Source organism: Pipistrellus hanaki (genome assembly GCF_964339955.1).
Source record: "Pipistrellus hanaki genome assembly, chromosome: 2".
NCBI classification, from domain to species: domain Eukaryota; kingdom Metazoa; phylum Chordata; class Mammalia; order Chiroptera; family Vespertilionidae; genus Pipistrellus; species Pipistrellus hanaki.
The window spans coordinates 166,788,901-166,808,148 of record NC_140504.1 but is presented as its reverse complement, the minus strand read 5'-3'; the positions used below and the strand labels follow the sequence as shown (position 1 = coordinate 166,808,148).

General features: G+C 37.1%; 1 protein-coding gene across 1 annotated transcript in view; it reads left to right on the top strand.

The window, feature by feature from the left end:
* Positions 1–19,248, top strand: part of AGBL4 (AGBL carboxypeptidase 4) — an 892,605-nt gene that overhangs the window by 137,888 nt on the left and 735,469 nt on the right. The window lies entirely within an intron of this gene.

The window sequence follows — 19,248 nt, the reverse complement described above, 5'->3', positions numbered from 1 at the left end:
AACGACTGCTAGAGTAAGTCTCCTAGCATAATATATAACCCGTTATGTAACATAATCACATGCATGACATTTTACTATTCTTGTTATGTCATTTTTTTATCGTTTATTGAGGAATAATTGACAAAATTGTGATATATTTAAAGTGTGTAATGTCATGATTTGATATCTGAATATATTGTGAAAGGATTCCCCACATTGAGTTACTTACCTTTCTATTTTTGTTAGAACAGTTTTTTACTCTCAGCGAATTTCAATTAAATAATACAGTGTTACCAATTATAGTCACTACACTAAATCCTCAGATCTTATTCATCATATAACTGAAAGTTTGTATTCTTACCCTTTTAGCAATGTCCCCCTATTTTTCCCTCTCCCATTCCCTGGCAACCACTTTTCTATTCTCTCTTTCCTTATTTCTATAAGTTTGACTTTAAAAACAATTACATATAAGTGAGATCATACAGTATTTGTCTTTCTCTGTCTGCCTTATTTCACTTAGCATAGTGCCTTCCAGATTTGTTCCTCCATTTTGTCACAAATGATAGGAATTTATCATTGTTTTTTATGGCTAAATGATATTCTTCTATGTTGTGTCACATTTTCATTTTTTTTGTGTGTGTGGTAAATTTATCCACTGATAGACACGTAGGTTGTTTCCATTTCTTTGGCTATTGTGAATAGTGCTGCAGTAAACATGTAGTAAACAAGCTTATCTCTTTGAGATAATGATTTTAGATCCTTTGGATATATACCCAAAACTTGATTGCTGCATTATCTGATAATTCTATTTTAAATTTTTTCAGAAACCTCTATACTGTGTTCCATAGTTTACATTATAAACAAAATATATAAAAATTCATTTTCCTCCACATTGTTCATAGCCTTTTAAAAATATGTATATTTTTATTGATTTCAGAGAGGAATGGAAGAGAGAGAGAAATTAAAACATTAATGATGAGAGGAAATAATTGATCAGTTGCCTCCTGCTTTCTCCACACTGCAACCCAGGCATATGCACTGACCGGGAATCAAACCATGACCTTCTGGTTCATAGGTTGATGCTCAACAACTGAGTCATACTGGCTGAGGCAAGCATTTGCTGTCTTTTGTTGTTCTTGTCTCTTTAAATAACCATCCTGACAGGTGTGAGCTGGTATCTCATTGTGGTTTTGACTTTAATATCACTGATGATTAGTGATGTTGATTACTTTCTTATGGACTTATTGGCCATTTGTATGCCTTCTTTAGATAAATGTCTATTTAATTGTGGTTTTTTTGTTTTGTTTTATTTTTTGCCATTTTTTAATTGAGTTTATGTCCTAGTCACTCCCCATCGATTCAGGATGTGTTTTTGCTATTGAGTTGTATGAGTTCCTAGTATGTTTTGGATTTTAACCCCTTATCAGATATATGGTTTGCAAATATCTTTTCTCATTCCACAGGTTGCTTTTTCATCACTCCAGCCCTAAGGTAGGCACAGGACATGGGAAAATACTGGTTTGAACTATTGCAAGTTACTACAGTTAGGGGCAGATTCATGATTGAGCAAATTTTATTCTGAACAGAATTATAATTAAGTATGCACACTGGGATTTAAAAGAGCAATATTAACACAATGAACATTGGAAAAATTTACAGATTCCAAATGTTGACAAGTTTGAACAAAAAGCAGTAAGCTAGTTATCAATTTTTTTTGTATTTTTGTATGATTTTTTTCTGTATACACTCAACATTTATCTTTTTATTTAAACTGTGTGGGTATAAAATTAAAATGTTAATTATAAACATCATGGGAAGGTGGTTATAAACAGCAACTCGCATTCAAAAAATAATTATGCACACAATCAAAACTGTTTTCAAATTAAATTGAAAAGTCTTTGTACAGAGTATTTTACTTTTTCTGAGATAGATGGGGATATGTTGGCAGTGACATGTTTTTCGTATAAAATAATGTGTTCAGGGTATTTTTGCTGAAATAAAGTAGCTGGTTGTGTGCATTTACTCCCACTTCCATTGAGGTGCTGGAGGGTGGGAAGAATGTACCTTGGATGTCTGGAGAAGTGCTGGTAGGGAGTGTGGGACCGAGAAAAAAAATCAACCAAAAATACTATAGACCACTCTGGAGACTTGAGCTATCATTATTAATTAGCCACTTGCTTTTATGGAGTTTTTCTTTCTATATGTATGAAATTTGTTGTGAGAAATGCAGGGGAACATTATTCTCCTTACCCACAATATGGGGAGTTCTAGTTTATGGTGACCTAAGGATAGTTCAGTAAGACATAGGGTATCATCATGAAACTCACATTATAGGAAACTAGAGTCCCGATGCATGAAATTCGTGCATGGGGGAGGGGGGTGTCCCTCAAACCAGCCTGTACCCTCTCCAACCTGGGACCCCTTGAGGGATGTCCAACCTCCCATTTAGGCCTGATCCCACTGGACTGATTCCCCCCAACAGCCCTTCCCTGGAGGCCTGGACCCCCACAATTGTCCTCCCCTACAGGCCTGGGTCCCTCCCAACTGCCCTTCCCTGCAGGCCTGGTCATTCCTAACTTCCCACAACTGTCCTCCCCTGCAGACTATCTTGTGGCGGCCATCTTGTGTCCACATGGGGGCAGCCATCTTTCACCACATGGGGGTGGCCATCTTGTGTCTTGGTGTGATGGTCAATTTACATATTACTCTTTTATTGGATATGATAATAATAATACTAAAAGAATAGAAATGCTGATAATTTGCCCAAAGTTACACAACTGATAAGTGGTTGAACCAGGCTTTGAACCTTACAAGTTTGATTCATGATCCAATAATCTAGATTGTTATTAAATTCAATGAAACTTTATTCAGGCTCATGACTCCCTGAATGAATGCCCTGATTAAAGTACGAAATACATGGGACCAATTCATTCATTCTGTGAATAAATATTTATTGAACACTCATTGGGTATTCTATGAATATCTACTAAGTGTTTTTCCTTTCCTCTGTGTTTTCATAACCCTTCCTATGTTGACACACATTGTTTTATATTGGGAACAACAACAAAATTAATAGTAGGAAGATTAAGGTTTTATTAATCTTGTATTAATGATTCAGTAAATGTCTCATTAATAAGCAACCAATAAGAGGACTTGGCTATATGATTCTAAAAGTAGCCATATTAGAATAAGCTTATAAATAGGGAGTTTGTAGTCTAATCTATCTTTGATTTGTATTAAAGTTTTCTTGCTATAAGCTCTTTTTTCTTTCTGATGTTTCAGGTATTGTTCGAATTGTTTGACAATAAACATAGCTGTGTAACTTGAAAACAATAAAAAAAATCACAAAATGCTTATTATGTGCCAAGAATTGTGCTAATATTTTACATGTCTTATTTAATTCATTTAACAATCTTTCATGGAAGGTATTCATATAACATAAATGGTTTAGGAGTCACAGAAATCAGTTAAAATCCAAGCTTAATCACTCACTAATATGTGACATTGGACTAATTTAATATCTTTCTTGCTCTACTATGGTGATGTTAAGATTCTCATTTTACTCTTTCTAAAAATTCATCTTCATTGTTGGAAGTATTATCCCCCAGTGATGCCCCTCTACCCCACTCCCTCCTCCTCCCCATGCCTTCACTGCCCTATTGTCTGTGTCCATGGCTTGTGCATATATGCATATAACTTCTTTAGTTAATCTCTTCCTACCCCCAACCCTTCAATCCCTTCCCTCTGAAATACGTAGGTCTGTTGCATGCTTCAATGTTTCTGGTTCTATTTTGTTAGTCAGTTAATTTTGTTCATTAGATTCCACATATATATGAGATTATATGTTATTTGTCTTTCTCTACTGGCTTATTTCACCTAGCATAGTCATCTCCAGGTCCCTTCATGCTGTCTCAAAGGGTAAGAGATCCTTCTTTTATATAGCTACATAGTATTCTATTGTGTAAATGTTCTACAGCTTTTTATCCATTCATTTACTAATGGCACTTGGGCTATTAGCAGATCTTAGCTACTGTAAATAATGCTACTGTAAACATAGGGTGCATATATGCTTTCTGATTGGTGTTTTGGGATTCTTAAGATCTATTCTGAGAAGTGGGATCACTGGGTCAGTTCCATTCTTAATCATTCTGTTTTCCATAATGGCTGCAACAGTTTACATTCCCACCAGTAGTGTACTAGGGTTCCCTTTTTTCTACATCCTTGATAGCACTTTTTTGTTGATTTATTGATTGATGCAGTTCTGGCAGGTGTAAAGTAGGTACCTCATTATTGTTTTGATTTGCATCTCTCTGGTGAGTAGTGACATTGAGCATTTTTTCATATGTCTCTTGCCCATATTTATGTCCTCTTTGGATAAGTGTCTATTCCGGTCCTCTGCCAGTTTTTAAATTAGATTGTTTGTCTTTTTTCTGTTGTTGTTGTTGAGTTGCATGAGTATTTTATATATTTTGGAATGCTTTTCTTTAATTACTTGTGAGTTCTAACATTTTTGTATCTAAGTTTACATTCTCCTGGTCAGTTGTCCCTACATGATTTTCACTCATTTTGAAATTATCAGTTTGACTTCATTTTTTCTCAGGAAGAAAAAATGTTTCCAATCATTGCATATTATGCTTGATAAATGTAGCTCTTGCTCATTTTTATTTAGAGTACAAAATATAAAAAGTAAAACAAGTGCAAACCATTGTTTTAGATCACTTTGACCCTCAAAACAAAATAGGATACATGAACATAGAACTTTCAATTCTCTGCTATCTCAAGCAACACAGAAATCCTGGTAACATGCAATATAGGCACCCAGGGAGCTTGAAGAATTTATTGAAATATTATCACCATAACCACTCCTCCCATTTTGCTTAAATACTCATTGTTCTTTTATTGTTGATATTATTTTTGATAACATAATTTTCAAATTGTTTTGTAAGTTAACTCAAACATTAGAAATATTTTTAAAAGTGGAATGATGACATAAAGAAAGCTACATAGTTCACATGGTGTAATTAATAAAAAATTAATTACAGCCCCCATAAGGAATTTAAAAATTGTTCACTAAACTGTATTCTTCTAAAACTTTATTACACTGAAATGGATGAATAGCAGATAGAAGAATAAATAAAAGAAATTAGTACCAAAAGTTTAATGGTAGGGAAAAGGTAGTATGTAAATGTCATATAATCCTTTGCTATATAGTATTTTGAAAATAATTTTCTTTTTTGTTAAATGTACCTTTATTGTTGATAATATTACAGATGTACACTTTTTTCCCCCATTGATCATTTCCATTTTGCCCCCGCCCCTCCTATACTCTCACTCACTATTGTTTGTGTCCATGGGATATGCATATATGCATATAAATTCCCTAGTTAATCTCTCCCTTTCCATCCCAGGCTTCTACATCATTGGATCTGTTTTGTTCATCAGTTTATTTTGTTCATTAGATTCCACATTCTATATAATAAAAGCCTAATATGCTAAGTGTCCAGTATATAGTTAGCCATTCAACCAATCAAAGCGTAATATGCTAATGATATGCTAAGGCTGTTCAACTGCTCGCTATGATGTGCACTGAGCACTAGGGGGCAGACAGTTTACTAGTCGACCAGTTGCTATGACATGCACTGACAAGGGGGCAGATGCTCCGACCAGTAGTTTAGCTTGCTGCTGGGGTCCGGCCAATCAGAATTGAGCGAGAGGGGCTGGACACGCCCTGGAACCCTCCGACAGTCCCTCCCCAGCTGGCCAACCTCCTGTGTCCATTCCCAGTCCCAGTTGTGCACCAGTGGGGTCCCTTGGCCTGGCCTGAGCCCTCTTGCAATCTGAGCCCCCTCATGGGATGTCAGAGGGCAGTTTCAGGCCCATCCCATAGGCCAGGCCAAGGGACCTCATTGGTGCAAGAATTTGTGTACTAGTAGTAAACATTTTTCTTAGTCTTCTTGCTTTTCCACTGTTAAATTTCTTCTGCTGATGTTTAAAATATTTTTTAGTTAGAGTACTCAATAGTAACCATTTTCTTCTAGGACTTTTGTGTTAATTTAATTCTTTAATATATCTGTAATTTATATTAATGCACACAGAATGAAATTTTTTCCCCAAATGGTTAGCCAAATGTTCTTAGCCATTATTAACTAATCTATTTTTTCCCAACTGGTTTAAAATGCTATCATTTTAATGTATCAATTTCTTTTATGCACTTGCATTAGTTTATGGATTTTCTGCTCTGTTTCACTGAACTGTTTGTTTGATACATGTAATGTACTATTTTGTGTGCTGTCATTGTATAAAAAGTGTCAATATCCATAAAGGCAAGGCATCAAATGCTCTATTCTTAAAGTGTATGATTTATTCCAAATTGCTTTATTTTTTATGTTGCTAATTTCTCTAAATTAGTACCAGAGAACAAAAACAATAGCAATTTAGTCAAGATATGGCATTGGATAACTTATACCTGGGATCCTAGGCCAAAGGATTTTGCAGATAAAGAGGAATAACTTTTTTCACTATCATGCTTGAACTATTGATTTATAATCCAAACTCTGACAATTAAGAATTATATCTGTATTATAATTCCTCTTGTATCTAGCAAGAAAAACTTGGTCTATTTCAAATTTTAGTAATATTTTAAACACATAGTCTTACCATTGCCTCAATGTGTAAATATTTTTTTGATTCTCTATTTAAATAACCTTTTTTTTTCTCCCCCCATCAGCAGTACTGTCAGCTTCATGGTGTGATCTGCTGGTTCTGGTTCCTGGAAGACTGAAATGTGACATTTGCAAAAAGTAGGTTAGATCTTGCCAGATTAGGTGGAGATTCTTGCAGGGGGAGTTCAACTTCATAAACCCATGCAAGATACTCCTCCGTCTGGAAAGGTCTTCCTCTGCAAACAGGGGCTCTCATACCTGCTTGACCCAAGAGTAGTTCTCCTTTGTCTGGGAAGGTCATTCTTTGTGATCAAGTGCTACCATGCATACCCTTGACCAAAGAATAGACCTCCTCTGTTTAGAAATGTCATCCTTTTGGGGCATGTGCTTCTTGCAAACACTTGACTGAAAACTTATTCTCTCTCAGGAAAGTTTTCTTCCTTAGTAAAGTACTTGGTTTTGGCGAAAGGTATGTGTGGAGCTGGCAGCAACAAAGGCTACTGGCTCAATTGATCATATCAGTTGAATTGGTGTCAGTATAGCCTGAGGGAGAAATGCATTGTGGGGTTACAGATATCACACCTTTCTATGTCTGGATGCAAATGTTTTATATTTTTATAAGTTACCTTTCAGACTGTTCCATTTAGAGGAATATAATGAATTCTATATTAAGATCCTTTTTATCTTAGCCATGTTGTGACATTCTGACTTCTGTGCCCATAAATGGTTTCTGTGCCCTGGGTCCTTTTTTGTTTGTTTGTTTGTAAAATAGTGATGATGCCTACCTCACAGGGATGTTGTGAGGATTTAATGAATTAACAAATATAAAGCAATAGAAAAACACATTTTAGTTAATGCTCAAGAAATGATTATTACAGCTGTGGTTAAGCTTAGGGAAAGCATTATATAAATATAATGCTTTCTTTAAACACTCTGGGTCCTTGTTCTTTGGTGAAATCCCTATATCTGTAGATTCTGTGCTTCTACTTATTCCCAACTCTATGCCAAGCACATAGTGTGATTCCATGTTGTGCAGGGCTAGGGTTGAGGCTAGGCAGTTGTTAACAGGAGTTTAGAAGTATGTTTACATTTCAAAGGTGAAGGTAAAACAGAGCCAGAAACTCAGTAAACTAGCATCTGAGGGAAAGCATGGATGCTGAAGCTGGCAAACATGGTCTCAAAAATTATATAAGATCCCAGAGAAATCTAGATGATATGCTAGCCAGGTTCATAGAAATCTAATGAGATATTTATGATAGTGATAATCCTCAGGAGTTGAGGGGATTAGAGAGAAGTTGGCAAGAGAATAAATTGAAGACTATAGCACTAAGAAAATATTGGCTTTAAAATCCAAAATCTTAAAAATCTCTATATAGGAAGACATTTTAGTAGTCATCTAATCCAGCCCTTAAGGTAGTGTTCAGAGCTTCTTTATAGCTGGAGTGCTGAGAAAGGAACATGGAAACAAGATCAGGATGAGTACAAAGAGATTGAAGACCACTGGGAAAAAGGCCATCCTGTGAGTGGGGATAAAAAGTTTAGATAATCACCAAGATTAAGCATTCATGTTTGTGGCTTTCTTTTAAAACTGGCTATGTCATGGAGCAGGACTAGTTTAAAGGTGCATGCTGAGTTCAAAGGCTCCAGAGACAGACAGGACAGTGGGAACCCAGGGCCCAGATTGAAGAATAGTAGGGGCATGCATTACCTGGCTGAAGTGAAGGAGGAAGGTGAAGCACTGAGTAGAACAGGAAGGCTCAGAAGCCACTGACTTAGGAAAAAGCCAACTCATGGGCCCCGATTAACTTCTAGGATCTATACACAAATTAGGTTTGGTGGTAGGAGTTAGAGCACTAGCAGCACATTGTGGTGGAATGCCAGAAACAAGAGTGGCTGGAGAGAGGATGGATAACAGGAATAGTCTCCTTGAAAATATGAGAACTGTTTCAAAAGGGCAAAAAATCTGCAATGGGTTTTACTGTAAAGAGAAACATGAGTCCAGAAACTGTCTGAAGACTAAACCACATGCAACAGGGAAAGGGAGTAGTGAAATGGACACAGAATTGAAAATACATAGACTCAGTTTGCATATCTGTGTTATCACTTGGAAGTCATGTGACCCTGGACACAGTGAAGGTGAATTAAGATAATCTACTCAAAGCCTGCATTACAATGGGTACTCAACAGATAATGAGCCTTGATTCTCCTTCCATCATTAAGGTTTATTAAAATAAATTGAATTGAAGGTGAAGTAACATGGTCAAATGGCCCAGTAACTTTTTCTTGCCTTGTAGTGTATCACAAAGGCATAGTCCTCAATTGGAGTGGTATGTGATTAAACTCTAACTTGGAAAAGCAAGTCCCCCGATTTTGTATTTACTTGGTTGATGAAGATAAAACAAGTTGGAAAAGGGAGTGAGTAATTATTTCTGAGCAACAAGACATTTAAATTGTGCTAAGCTTTTATATATTGAAGAGTATAAGCTTTGTTATCACAAAGACCTGAATTTGAATCCCAGCCACGTGATTTAGGGCTGTGTCATAAACCAGACTATGCGGCAGCATCACATAATAAACTTTATTTCCTGAGACTGTTTTATGTGCTAGGCATTGTTTTAAATATTGATCATTCAATACTGAACAAGGCAGACATGGTCCTGTGTGCCTTCATAGAGCTTACAGACAACTTCGTTTTCAGACATGATTCGGTTAGCAGGGCTTAACATTATAAAGATGAGGGAAAGAGAAAACTGACAAGAAAATGTTGGTTTTCCTACAGTGATGGGAAAATAATGAAGGACCATATTCCATCCCACAGAGGCTGGCTTTGCCTTCATGAGCAGACCTAATGGAACTCAACTGCAGTGAAGTAGAGAGTTATACCCTTTTCCTTTCATCATAATGTGGAGTTGGCATGTTAGAGTATATGTGTAGATTTTCTTTTAGGAAATTGTGAAATCATGCTTATATCTTCTCTGATGCCTGGACTCTAAAAGTCATATGGGATGGGACAGGTAATCATCATTAACAATATGCTATCATAGGAAAACCACAGGCGTCTTAGTTACAGACACTTGGGTAAAGATCTGCCTTCTTCTCGATAGGTGTGTGATTCAGACAAATTATAAAACTTGTCATAACACCAGCTATCTTATGTGAAAAACGGGGACAACAATAACTACCTTAGAAAGTTGTTATGAGAATTAGAATATTGCCTGGCACTAAGTAGGCATATAGTGAATTGTAGTTTTATTTTTTATTTGGACAGAAAGTCCATAATAGTTGTGGACTGTCCCGCAAAAACTCTTCGGTTATTCTCATACTTTCATGTCTGGGCTTTGGAACTTAAAAGGGTTGCTAGAGAAGAGTTGGTTCCTTTTGTCGCCCTTTTAGTAGAGTCAAGGGAATGAGACTTCATAGAATGTCCAAGTAAAAAGGGATCCTAGAAATCATTAATCAAATCTCTTTGTTTTGCAGATGAAAAAACTTAAACCCAGAGAGAGAAAGTGACACATTTAATGTCACAAAACAAGTGAGCCAGATGTAAACAGCCCAGGAACGCTTGCAGAGATATGGATGCAGGGACCCCTTGTTTCTTATTTCAGTGGAGTCACTGCCCAGAGATGCAAAACTTCTTTCTCTACTAATATCCAAATTGAAAAATAAAAATTTTAGTCCATATGTAGATTAGAGGCAGACTGTGGGAATAGAGGAAGTAACACATATGAGGGAGAAATTTAAAGTCTTTGATTGAGTGCTCTGTGTCAGATATTCAGCTATATATTTACATGAATTGTTTAATTTACTCTTCAAAATTTAGGTGCTTTTATTTTGTCTGTTTTATAGATGTGACAACTGATGTACTGCAAATGTGTGTAATTTGTCTAGTCATTCTGCCAGTATAAGATAGATCCAGGATTTAAACTTGGGCAGTCTGACATCAGAGTTCATGTTCTTAATCATTTTACATTTACTCCCTTTAGGAAGATAGTAAGTGGTAGGGTGATCTACTTGTCCAGCTTTGTCTGAGACTGCATCAGCTTTATTACTGAAATTCCAGAGTCCCAGAAAACTCTCAGGCCTGTGGAAACCAGATATCTATTTGTGCTATCTATGTGTGAATCCATGTATTATCAAATAGGATGTTGCAGGTTAGTATTTTATTGATAACAAAATACTATGTGATTTTAAGAGACTAGTTCAGAGAGGAGGCAAAGTAGTATACTGATATCAGCACTGCACTGGAAGTCAGAAGATTGACTTTTGTACTTACCAGTTTTTAGCTAGCTCCTTCACCCCTCTAAGCCTTAACAGTACATCTGTAAAAGGAGTTTTTCAAAGTTCTAAATGAAACATTAACACCACATCCAAATGTAAGGATGATAATGTTAAGGATGATGATGGTTTAGGTTCTAAAATCACTACTTAGAAATGTTCAGTAGATTTTATCATATACAGAAGTAAATAGTAATCTCTTATTATTAATTCAGTAATTAAATATTTATTGAGCCCTTCTGTGTGCCAAATATCATGACACAGAAGGCCTTCATGACCTGGCTCTGTCTTCCTCTTCAATCCCATCTCTCACCTGACCCTAATTTCATTCATTTTATCAGGTTTGCATTTTCCCACAGTATAATATGCTCCTTTTATGCCTCTATGCCTTTAGCTGCTCCCTAAATACCAGTGTTCTCGAAGGCTTCTTTGTTTACCTGTGCTCTGCTAACGTGGTGCACTCTCCTTTTATGTCCTCTATGCATGAAGAGCTTCAACAAGATCCCAGAATTTGATCTCCAGCCCTTAACTGTCTGCTGAGAGCCTACCCCTATTTATATTTGCCTACTACACATGTACTCTCAGGTATTGCACATATACTTTAAGCTCAACTGATCTAAAACTGAACTTATTTCTCTACTTTTGCTCTTTTGCCTTTGTTTTTTTTGTCTTATTCAGGTGTCATCTCAGCTGGTATCCAATATGGAAACATGAGTTTTTTCAGATTCTTTCTTATATCATTCCAATATTCACATATTCATCAGGTCCCACAGATTATATTTCTCATTATCTCTTAAAAACATTTCCTACTCTCCATCCCATTACTACAGTCTTATTTCAGACTTTTCCCTCTTTTCAACTGGGTTATTTTGGTTTCTTCCTAGGCTTCCTATGTTTATGGTTTCCCCTCCTTATTATTGCATCCCCACTCAAATTTTGTAGTTTATCCTACAAATTATTCACACAATAATATTTCTAAAATAAGAATCTGATATTGTAATGTTTTAGTCCATAATTCTTCATTAGAATTATGAATAACTATAGAATTCAAAATAAAATTCAAGTTCTGGAGCTTTCTATACAAGGCTCTTTATGATGGAGATGTCTATCTCTCTAACTTCATCTTCTACCACTCTTCTCATCCCTTTATTCAGACACATGCAAAGCTCCAACCATAATGAACTACTTGTTGTTTCCTACCTCCCAACTATAAGATTTCTAACTCCCTTGTTTTGTACAATCTATTCCTCTCCTTGAAATATCATTCTTCCCACTAACTTTTCAATTTTGTCTAGAAACCTTTTACTCATCTTATAAATATAAGTTACTTTGGAATCTTTTCCCGACTAGCTAAATCTTTGGATGCCATGTAAATATTTTGTGCTCCCGTAGCGGTATGTTTGACCCTAATCATTCTGTATTATAATTGCTTAATTACCTGTATATCTTCCCCTTAGATCAATGAGTAATATGAGGTAGGGGTTATATTTTAATCATCTATCTCTATTATTTAGTGCAGTGGTCGGCAAACTATTAGTCAACAGAGCCAAATATCAACAGTACAACAATTGAAATTTCTTTTGAGAGCCAAATTTTTTAAACTTAAACTTCTTCTAATGCCACTTCTTCAAAATAGACTCACTCAGGCCCTGGTATTTTGTGGAAGAGCCACACTCAAAGGGCCAAAGAGTCACATGTTTGCTGACCATGGATCTAGTGTAATACCTGGTACATAGTGTTTTCAAAAGAGTAAGTGAATGAATGATCCAGGTTTAGATAGGTTAGTACTTAAGGGGTTGCTCATTAGGATAGAAGAGGATGCTTGGTACAGCAAGAGCCACTTGCAAGTTTGTGGGGCTAAATCATATAGAGGGGCTAAATTAATGAGAATTTGTTGCTTGAAAGTAACTGAAACCAAACTACCTTGTGAGCTAGTTTAATTTTTAAAAAAGTTTATTAAAAGATACAAAAGTATAGTTATACCTCATGAAGGGTCTTGATACTTCTTAGATACACTTTGTTCCTTAATTCAGGTGTCTTTCTTCTCTGTTTTACCCTTAAGATAGGCTTTCTCTGTTTCTTCTTCCCCATAATAGAGTGTAGTGACCCAACAAAAAACCCACAGTGCTCTCTCTATTATAATCAACCTTCTACATCATATTAGCCATCAAGCCCCAAGTATCATACTTCCTGAGCACCTCTAAGTCAATCCTTTTGTAAGGAGCTACACACCCAAAGGCTAGCTGTTCCTCCTAATATCAATTTCCTAGTGAAGAAAATATGTTTAGTCTAATTCAGTCAGTGGTGACCTAGTGGCTAGGATTACCCAGTGCAGAGTTGCTGCCACAGGTGGCCAGAAGTATAATTCTTGATAATCAAAACTTAGAGTTGCATCCCAGGTATTTTCTGTTCGCTGAGTATTAAAGTATTTCTAGGTTGGAGCAAAGCTATTTACATATTTTATGGCTAGCAGTCTTTCATTCTGGTTGCAGTTGGAGACGAGAAGGATCCTAATTAGTAAATGAAGCACAGGAAGAGTGGCAAATCCCCTAGGGAATGAGCTGACCAGGGTTATTAGAGTTGTAACCAGTTTAGTCAAATGGAATGGTATTTTAAGCAGGGCTTCATTTTTATAAGTATTCTTATTGGTATCAGAAGTGAAAACTACGAGCTTGGCATTGTATGGAATGAATTGGGCACCCATGGGGGCAGAAGAAGGAAGGCTGTAAGTAAATAGAGGACCAGGCTCCAGCATTTAATGAAAACTCATTTCATGTTTGTTGATTAATGAATGAATAAGTGGTACCTGCTTCCAGGCACTGAGCACTGAGCTCAGGACTATAAGCCTACTTCCATATCCCACTTTCTGGCAGGAACAGTGCTCTTCGTGTATATGCTTTGTGCTCATCACTTGATGACTGAGTGGGACTAAGTTACAAGGTACAAGTCTCTAGAACCAGCCACTTGGTAGGGCCAAGGCCCTTGAGAAATTACCATGGAAGAAAAGAACAGTGTTCTCCCTTAGCACTTGGAATCTTTATCTTTTTAAGGACGGAATAGACTGAGTTATAGTTACATAGAATATGTATACCCTGCAAGCTTCTGGTAGTGAGGGGCAGGTTTTATTTGTGTATTTTTTATTTTTAGCTCAGGGTTTGACACATATAATAGTTATTGCTCAACCAATGTTATTTAAATGAAAGAAAGGATAAATAATTTCCAAGTATAATATCATTAATCTAATATTTGCTTTCTTCTCAAATCATGACAAATTAAAGTACATCTGTTTTCTCAATATATCTGTCTGCTGCCCAACTTGGTTTTAGAAAATGTACTTCCACTATTGCTTTAACCTTTAAGAAGTCACTCCAGGATTATACAGTAAATGCTATTTCTGGACAGTTCAATATCATGTACAGTGTCAGACACTGAGAATAAATATTTCTCTTCTGGACGAAGTAACTGCTACCCTATTATAATTGACTAGAGGCCCAGTGCACAAAATTCGTGCATAGGGTGGGGGCTGTGTCCCTCAGCTCAGCCTACACCCTCTCTGAACTGGGAACCCTCGAGGGATGTCTGACTACCCATTTAGTCCCAATCTCTAGACCTATTTTGTTCACTAGATTCCTCATATAAGTGAAGTCATATGATGCTTGTCTTTATCTGACTAGCTTATTTCATTTAGCATAATAATCTCTAGGTCCATCCATGGTATTTCAAAGGGTAAGAGATCATTCTATTTTATGGCTGAATAGTATTCCACTGTGTAAATGTACGATAGCTTTTTTATCCACTCATCTACTGATGAGCAGTTGGGCTGTTTCCAGATCTTAGCTATTGTAAATAAAACTTCCATGAACATAGGGGTTCATATATTCTTTCTTATTTGTGTTTTGGGATTCTTAGTATACATTCCCTGAAGTGGAGTCATTGGGTCAAGTGGTAATTCCATTTTTAATTTTTTGAGGAGACTTCATACTGTTTTCCATAATGGCTGTACCAGTTTGCATTCCCACCAGCAATGTACTATGTATGTTATACAACTTTTAATGCTTTGTTCTGGTCACAGTTTTAAAGTTTTTGGTTTTATTCATGTGAAATAACTCTGAAGTTAGCATCCCAAAATACGCAAAGTGCAAATGTAAGATCAAGGACAATAGCAGGAAAATAGACCAGACTCTTTAGATTTTGTAGTTTGTTCTCTTTATATCTTTTTAGTGGTTTAACATAGAGTTTTCAGTAACATTGTTTGATCAAAGCTATCTCCCTTTACTGTGAAAGCAAGGACTTGCTTTGCAGCAAGAATCCATTTGTTCAGAAAATAGATATTTATTGAGCAGTTGCTAATCCTGAAGGCCAGGAGCCTGATATTCTTTATGTAGCCATCTACTGAGCTGCACTAGGTTTCTATGGAGTACCTCCTGGGGATACTCTGGGCCAAGAGCATGTGCTTTATTTTTTGGGAAGCTGGTTCTCCTATTTTCTGTTTGGTTTCCTTCCCGGGAGAAGAGAGGACTACTTTCCTTATTTTACCTTTAGATCTAAGAAAAGCAAAGGAGAGCTTGGCTCCCTGCTCTCTTCCTGAGGGCCCCTGTTTTTCGGTGCCCTAATGGGAGGCTACTTAAGGCCTGTTCGTCATTTCTGCTGCAGGGGAGAGAGAGAGAAGCGGTTGCATTACAAGAATAAAAGGTTCTCTGGTCCTCTCAGATATTCCATTATAGCTACTCATTTTCTCCATCAACAGGGTGGCCCTTGTTCTGAGGTCCCATTCTGATCTAAGTCAGAGGACCTCTTCTCCTTGCAGTTACAGTTAGAGAGGATGCAGTCATCTTTCCCAGATGCTGCAGTGAAGAAGTGTGTGTTTATCAGTGATCTCTGGCAGGACCTGCACAGGTTCTGTGAAGATTAAAATGAGATAACAGTATCAGTCTTTCAAGAGCTGTGGTCTTTTAGAGGAGACTTCCGTAAACAAATACTTAATAATGTAAAGTGTCGAGTGCTTTAATAAGGCACATGAAAAATAGCATGACATGCCAAGTTTTCAGTGATTAATACTGTCTGGAGAGGTTAGGGCATGCTTCATAAGGGCAATGGTGTCTGAGCTCTAGGAGAAGGCATTTGACAAGCCTTGTTTTATGTCCCTTCCTGACATAAAGCACAGAGGTGGGAAAGAAGATGGCACCTCCAGGAAAGAATAATTTCATAAGGCAGTTGGGCCCATTGGTTAAGAACATAAACTCTAGAGACAATCTATAAGGATTTTATATTAGTTCAATCACTCACTAGTTCCAGGAAGATATTCAGTGTTTGGTACCTCAATTTTCTCATCCTTAAAAGCAGGGTGCTAATACAAGGACCTACCTCACAAAGTTGTTTAGGAATAAATGAGATATAAAATGTAAAACATTTAGAATAGCATATGGTACATATCAAGCAATAATTTTATCAGGACTGTGTGGCTGGTCATTGTGACAGCTGAGCTTGCAGAGCAAAACAGGCCCAGGTCATGAAGGGTTTTGTCCAAGCCACAAATTTGGACTTTATCCTGAAGACAGTGCAAAGCCATTTTTAATAGGCAAGTGAAACTTTCAGTTGAAAGAAAGTACTTTTTAGAGGAAGATAACTCTAATTAATAATTCCTTACTTAGGAAGAAATCCTATATAATAAAAGCCTAATATGTTAAGTGTCCAGTCATCCAGTTGTCCATTTAACAATCAATCTCTATTGGGCCAGCTGGCCGGGGTGGGGGGAAAGGGTGGGGAGGGACAACTGCAAGAGCTTGACCAGCTGCAAGAGGTTGGCTGTGGGAGTGCCCTAACCACCAGGGGGCAGCTTCTGCATTGAGTGTCTGTCCCATGGTGGTCAGTGCACGTCATAGCTACCATCTGGTCGTCTGGTCATAACAGGCTTTTATATATATAGCTAGAGCATAAGTTCCAAGGAAGCAGTATCTTGTCTTTTGTTCACCCACCATATTCCTAGACCCAGAATTGTCACTGGCACAGAGTTGGGACTCAGTAAATATCAGTTAAATGAATACATACATTTTCAACAGCAACCTTGCAATGCAGTTGTTATTATATTCAGTTTATAGATGAGAAAACAAAATAATACATTACCCAGGATGATGTAATTGTAAGTTTTTTAAGCCAGGGTCAAATCAGGTTTCACTAAACCCAAAGTCCATAGACTTTTATTAGACTATTCAATCTTACCCAGGCCACTGTTGGTATCTTAGGCTGCTATTGGAGTGAATTAGGCTGGTTTCTTCCCATGATGGGCTCACAGGATAGCCAGAGAGATGAGCTAATCAGTGGTTATGAGATAGTGTCATATATACTATAATAAAAGAATGGGTAAATTGTTATGGTGTTACAAAGAAGGGATCAAGGTAAGCTTCTTGGAAAAGTGTCTTTAAAGGTGATTGGAAGTTTTCCAGGCAGAGAGGGGTACAGAGTGTGTCAAGAGAAAGACACACTAATTTGATAATAGAAAAAAATGTTCTGTGTTACTGCAGAGGACATGTGGTCTCCTGTAAGACTCTGTACTCTGTATAGGTATTCCAGGATCATGATGTGGTAGTCCATTGGCTGGATATGTAAACTTTAACTACAACTGCAACCAGAATCTTTTTAAAAAATGTTTTTCATTGATTTTTAAAGAGAGAGGAAGGGAGAGGAACAGAGAGGAAGAAACATTGATTAGAGAGAAACATCATTAATAAGCTGCCTCCTGCATGCCCCCTACTGGGGATCAAGCCTGTAACCCGGGCATGTGGTGACCTCTTGGTTCATGGGTCGATGTTCAACCACTGAGCAATCCCCACTCTGGCTGGGCTGCAATCAGGATCTTATGTCCAGGACTCCAGGTTGCTTTAGGTTGAAAGATTGCTCTCCTTTTTCCTCTCATCCTCCAGAACTTGCAGAGTAATTAAGAGTTCAAACTTAGGCTCCAGACTGCTTATGCTCAAATCCAGGCTTTTATCTTTTCTATAAAATAAGAATACTAACAATACTTATATGATATGTTGGTGTGAGGGTGAAATGAGTCAATATAATTAATGTGTGTAGAACAAAACCTGGCACGTAGCAAGTATTCACAATTATTATTATTATTACTAGAGGCCTAATGCACAAAATTTGTGCAAGGTTAGGCCTTTGCAACCCTGGTTGCCTCGTGGACACAAGACCCTGTCACCACCCCCACCCCTGAACTGGTTGTTCCAGAAGGTCGTTCTGGAAGGTCATTCCACCTTCAGGTCTAATTAGCATATTAGCTCTTTATTATATGGGATTATTATTACTACTACTAATGGTGGGGAACTGAGTGTGTATGCTTTGATTAACATAACTTGAGTCTGGAGGGAGGAAGCATGATAGGGAGGCAAGGTAGAGGTGTATAATATATTCAATCTACTTGTACCCGAGGCATTGTTGTGAGGGTTAAATGACTAATGCACACCAAGTGCCTGCTGAGCATAGTGAGCACTGAGGAAGCAGTTAGTGTTATCTTCATGTGAATGGCAATGATAATGCTTATCATCATCCCAAGCCTACCCATCTTGACTCAGCCTCTTGCTATTGGGCATTTGGCTAGCTATGCGGGTGCATAGTCATGAGAAAGAGAGACAAGAACCCACTTAGAACATCCATGTAAGTTCAGGTTGATGCAGGGAACATTCCTTATTCATTTTGTATTCAATGCCTAACTGTATGAATGCTTGATAACTATATTGAGTTGATTCGTTCATTATGAGATTAAGTTATCTGATTTTATGTTATATTAATTTGACTTGACATCAGTCAAATGGAAGGGTTGAAATTAGCTGTATGTGACAAATCAAGAATCTTCTCTGAACAAGGCCTTTTGCTTCTCTTCACTGCTCAGTTATTATATTTTTAACTTTATGGAAACTAGGCTAGGGCTAAGGGAAAGCAAGCAAATACCAGCTTTAAAAAAAAAAATTTTTTTTTTTAAATGAAGTGAAAGAATAATCAAACCAATGTTTTTAAGGTCCAGTGCTATATCAAGCACTGTGGTGATCACTTTCTGTATTTCAGCTCATTTAATCCTTACAACTCTGAGCTGTGTGATGGGAAAATTGAGCTAAGGCATAAAGGACTCCAGGGACTTGTCTTGGCCACACATGTAGTAAATAATGGAGATGTGATTAGTTCCAGTCTTTCACTGATCAATTCTATGCTTGTTCCATGGTGTCATGCTGCCTCACTAAGATCTTTTGATAACCTAAATGTCTCCCTGGTAGGCTTGCCCCTTTTATCACACTATGCAGTATATGGGTGATTCTCTATACTGATCATTGTGAAA